This window comes from Gorilla gorilla, chromosome Y (assembly GCF_029281585.2).
Source record: "Gorilla gorilla gorilla isolate KB3781 chromosome Y, NHGRI_mGorGor1-v2.1_pri, whole genome shotgun sequence".
Classification (NCBI taxonomy): domain Eukaryota; kingdom Metazoa; phylum Chordata; class Mammalia; order Primates; family Hominidae; genus Gorilla; species Gorilla gorilla.
Genome location: NC_073248.2, coordinates 10,459,994 through 10,465,513, shown reverse-complemented (window position 1 = coordinate 10,465,513; position 5,520 = coordinate 10,459,994). Strand labels below are relative to the sequence as shown.

General features: G+C 43.5%; 1 non-coding gene across 1 annotated transcript; it reads right to left on the bottom strand.

Moving 5' to 3' along the window:
* Positions 1 to 566: 566 nt before the first annotated feature.
* LOC129530461 (small nucleolar RNA SNORA48) lies at positions 567 to 701 on the bottom strand. Its single transcript, XR_008675839.1, has one exon. It is a non-coding gene; the product is annotated as a small nucleolar RNA SNORA48 (small nucleolar RNA).
* Positions 702 to 5,520: the final 4,819 nt, after the last annotated feature.

Sequence of the window (5,520 nt, the reverse complement as noted above, 5' to 3'; positions counted from 1 at the left end):
GTTTTGGTAAAATGCCAGTGCTGTTTGCCTGTTGCCATAATTAAGTAGCCATTGACACTTGAGTAAGAATTAATAAATAGTACACGGTCAGCAAATGGATTGTCAGGTTCGAAAACCTGGCTGATTTACTTCCAAGAAAGACAAACCCCCTACTGCAGCAGAGAGCCTGGAATTAACAAGACTTAATCTGCTAAAGGAGAAGGAGGACTCCAAAAAGGGGTTAACAGGAAACTGAACACAAGTCCCTCTCGCGTCAGGATTTTGCAGAGCACAGACTGACCTTTCACAACTCCGCAATAAAAACCAGTGACGTCTGAAGACGGATTCTGAATCATATTTTTCCCCAAGGATTTGGAAAAGTCACTTTTTCATGCGTCATCCTCACTTGTGCGGGACATGTGTGTGTGTGTGTGTGGCTTCATGATTGATTGTCTTATGCAAACTCTAGTTTTTTACACAAGTCTACACTGGTTATTCTACATAGGTGGTCCAATTCCCCATTTATTTACCCCTTTTTCTGCCATGCTGTTATCCCTTAAAATGAGCTTTTACTTTTTTTTTTTTTTTAATATGTCCAAGGCATGAACCAGGCATAGGCACAGATGAAAATCCAAGCTGAGAGGAACAAGGGGTTGCTTTGTCCCTGGCTGATATGAAATGGGCACCACCAACCAGATGCCACTCTACCCAAGTCATGGAAATAAAATGAGTTTCTTAGGACAAATCAGAAAGGCACTCAAAGACAGTCAGCGATAGGGTTTGGATCTGTGTTCCCACCAAATTTCATGTCAAATTGTATTCCCCAGTTTTGGAGGTGGGGTCTGGAGAGAGGTGATTGGATCATAGGGGTGGGTCCTTCAAGAATGGTTTAACACCCTCTGCTCAATGCTCTTCTCATCATAGTGAGTGAGTGATCACAAAGTCTTCTGATAGTCCAGAAGTGTGTAGCACCTCCATCATGTGTTCCTCTCTCTTCCTCCTGCTCTAGTCATGTAAGATGTTGTCTCCCACTTCCCCTTGCACTATGATCGTCAGTTCCTGAGGCCTCCCCAGAAGCAGAAGCCACCATGCTTCCCGTATAGCCTGCAGAACTGTAAGCCAATTAAACTTCTTTTCTTTATAAAGTAGCCAGTCTCTGGTATTTCTTCTTAGCAGTGCTGAGGCAGGATGCATAATGAAGGAAATGACCATGTTCTCTGTGTGCAGCAAGCATGGTAACCATGACAGTACTAAGCTTCAGCATTTGCATTGTCACTGAGCTCATTCAAGCAAAACAATTCTTCAGTAGGGACTTTCCCTTATAGAGAGCATGAGCATTTTGACGTTACCTGTCCTCAAACTGACCCTTTCTCATTTTAATAGTAAAAAGCACACCTTTGGGTTGAGATGTGAGTTGCTAATTAGACCTGCAATGCATGAACAAGCATATACAGCCAGTGCACATGTGCTCCCAGAGGACCACTCAGAACATGCTTACTAACAACACCTCTTCGCACCTCCTTATGAATCATCCTGTAAGACTCCCATAAAGGGAGTTTCTCCAGCAATAATCAATACTGTCTCACTGTAACTAGCAGCCTGCCCTGAATCTACTCTCTCAGGGTGTATAGTCTATTCTGCCCCTAACCTTCCAAATACTGTTTTTGTTTTGTAATAATTTACTCTATGCTGCATGTCCTTGGCTGTGTGTCTGTGTTTAAATCATTTTAAACTAGGAAGACAAGAATCAAGGTATCACAACAGCCATCAACAATGTGAGAATGCTCTAATGTGAACAGAAAATGAGCAAAATGGCTATCAGGTAGCAGGATGAGAAAGTCTCTAATCTCATCCTGCAAACAACCTGCACCACACCAGGCTCACAGGCCCTCCTGTATCCCTCAAGCTCACAGGGTCCCCCACCATCCTTCCATGCCGACAATATCCTGCGTGTTCTCCCAAGCTCAAAGGGTCTTCCACATCTTTCTAAGCTCTCACTCACTTGCAGTCCATGTCCTCCAAATTATATTTCTCACAAGATTCCACAACTTTGTTCTCCTGCCTCTTCCCTAGAGGCAGAGGTTAGAATCAGCCTCTCTGGTCAGCCTCACCTGAACTCCTTTTTCTGTCTTGTCTTCCCATTCATTCATAATCAGTGTTTTTATTAACATCTCCACATTTGGACACCCTGGGTGAAATGTGTTCCCTGCAGGGATCTGACAGATACCCCATCTTAATTCATTCATTTCTATAAAGCAACTTGAGACTTGCAACCCTGTTCACTCTCCAGTTTGCCTTTTTAAACCCAGCCTCAACCAGGCACGGTGGCTCACCTGTAATCCCAGCACTTTGGGAGACTGAGGTGGACAGATCACCTGAGGTCAGGAGTTCGAGACTGGCCTCAGCAAAATTGAGAAACCCCATCTCAACTAAAAATGCAAAAATTAGCCAGGTGTGGTGGCAGGCACCTGTAATCCCAGCTACTCAGGAGGCTGAGGCAGGAGAATTGCTTGAACCCTGGGAGGCAGAGGTTGCAGTGAGCTATCACACCACTGCACTCCAGCCTGGGCTACAAGAGTGAGCCTCTGCCTCAAAAAATAAAAAAAAAAATAAAAAATAAAAAATAAAAAAGCCAGCCTCATATTACACCATCCTACGGAAACCCCTACGGATCTACAGTCTCCCAAAAATAAATTTAGGGGGAAAATCACCTGTGATATACAACTTGCAAAATTTTATCTGATGATTTCATCTTTCCGATTTGGCCAAAGTTTCAGAATGCAGGGATATCATCATCACTCTTCCAACAGGGAAGAAATCTTTTTCTTCAATTCCCAGCAAACTGAGGAACTAGAAGATAAGCAGCACTGGCACTCAAAATATTTAGACACCTATGAAGACATTTCTTGCCCAAAACAACAGTTTAACTTTACCGCTAGTGTTTACTGTAATCTTAGGAAACTTTTGAATTTTTCTGACCCTCCAGCAAAGGTGAAGATCAGTCATCCAATAACTGACATCACAAAACAGGTGTCATGAAGCAGACATCTGCAGTGGTAATGAAACAGGAAGCTTACACTCTTCCTACACCTTGGAAACAAAGCTGAGCAAGGTACCTGATACAGATGGAGAGTTAACACTGGGAAGTGTGCTGGGGAAATGCTAATTTTCTAACACTTTCCATGCTCATGCTGTGTCCCTGAGGCAGTATGAGCTAGAGCTCTGGGAAGAGAAGGAGAATGTCTTTCCATTTACCCCCCACTCCAAACATACATGCATGCAAACAGATGTGTGCATCAACAGAGTAAGTTCACATTTATCTACCAAAGGGTTCAATAAACTGACAATTACATGATCCTGCTTGGGGTTAAAGCAAAGAAATATTTGGTTTCTTCCAATAACAACAAGTTTGCACTAGTAATTCACTATCTAGAGCAAATAAACTAGAGAAGCATGGTGACTATGAAATAAAAATTACAACTTTTAGACTTTTAGAAAAGACAGTAACTATCCACTGACAGCCACATATTTCAGCAAGATGCACCAGGTAGTTATTCTTGAGAAAATTAATAACAGATGAATCTCAGGTTCAGAAAAGGCAAAAGTAAAAATGACAAATCTGAAAGCTACAAACAACTTGGAACAAGAATGTTCCAAAAAAATCTGGCTTCAAGATGCTTACGAACTAGATTAGTTTTATCTCTTCTACCACCCTAACACATGACTTTCATCTTCAAGTTTGCCTCATGACTCAGTTTGAATGCTGAAGCTCCAGCCATTGTGTCTACATCACATAAAGCAGATGAGGAAGGAAATGGCCTCCCTGCCAAGTGAATTAGCTCCTTCTCTGCAGTCTTTCTAAATGTCCCACGACATTTCTACTGCAATCCTATTCAACTTAGTTACTTGGCCCTAACTAGTTTAACGAGATGCTACTAACTACAGTTTGCTTGTTAAGTTTGAAACATTACAAAAAAATTTTAAATTCACTTGAGAATGGACTTCAGGCTGGGCTCAGTGACTCATGCTTGTAATCCCAACACTTTGGGAGGCTGAGGCAGGAGGATCACTTGAGGCCAGGAGTTCAAGACCAGCATGGGCAACATGGTGAAAGCTTGTCTTTACAAAGAATACAAAAATTAGCCGGGCCTCGTGGCAGGCTCCTGTAGTCCCAACTGCTTGGGGGGCTGAGGCAGGAGAATTACTTGAGCCCAGGAGGTGGAACTTGCAGTGAGCCAAGACTGTGCCCACTTCAGCCTGGGCAATGAGAGTGAAACTCTGTCTCAAAAAATAAAAAATAAAAAATGAAAATGAATAAAAAAATAAAAAAGAGAGTGAGAGAATGGATTTCAGTTATCAAATGCTAGTTTTTGCTCCAAATGCCATGGAATAACTGACTAGATGAGAGCTTAGAGATGACATCTTAGAGATGGGTCAATGAAGATTTGTGAGCCATGAACACCATCCTCTAGAAAAGCAATGCACACTCATCTGCAGGCTCACTCCCAAGCAAGCCAATTGTTCACTGTGGCATTTGGGTCTCATGTCCCTTGTTCCCCTCTCCTCACACATCCCCAGTCACCCTGGAGGTCAGGATCTAAAATGGGTCAGCAGGGCTGCTGTCTTCAGGAGGCTCCAGGGAAATTGCTTCTTGCCTTTTTCTAACTTCTAGAGGCTGCCTGCATTCCTTGGCTCATGGCTCCTTCCTCTGTCTTCAAAACCAGGAGTGCTGCTTCACTTCCCCCTTCTCTGTCTGTCTCTGCCTCTCTCTATCTCTCCTTCTGCCTCTGTCTTCAGCCTCTCTCTGTCTCTCTTTCTGCCTCTGCCTCTGTCTCCCTCTCTCTGCCTTTCTGTGTCCCATTCTCTGTCCCTCTTTCTCTCTGTCTCTCTCTCTCTCTTTGCCTGTGTCTCTTTGTCTCTTCCTATCTCTCTGTCTCTGTCTCAGTTTCTGTCTGTCTCTCTTTCTGTTTTTCCATCTCTCTTTGTCACTCTCTGTCTCTCTGTGTGTGTGTGTCTCTCTCTGTCTCTGTCTGTCTTTCCTTCTCTTTCTCTGTCTCTCTGTCTCTCTCTGTTGGTCTCTCTTTGTGTCTCTCATTCTCTCTTTGTCTCTCTCTGTCTCTGTGCCTCTGTCTCTAAGTGTCTCTCTCTTTGTGTGTGTGTGTTTCTTTGTCTCTTCTTCTCTTTCTCTGTCCCTCTCTGTGTCTCTCTCTGCTTTCTTCATCGCATCTGCTTTCTTCATCTTTGACTCCTTGCTGCTGCGCTCTTCCAAGGAGCTTGGTGTTATGTTGAGCGCATCTGAATAATCCAGAATAATCTACCCTCTCAAGAGCGTTAATCTGGAAAGTCCTGTTTGCCATGTAATGTAAAAGATTCACAGGTTCCTGAGATTAGGACATGAACATCTGGGCTCAGGGACACCCATGTTGCAGCCCATGGCAACCACTTTAGGATTCTGAATAAAACAACAGGGTCAGCCAGGCACAGTGGCTCACACCTGTAGTCCCAGCTATTCACAAGGCTGAGGTGGGAGGATTGCTTTGT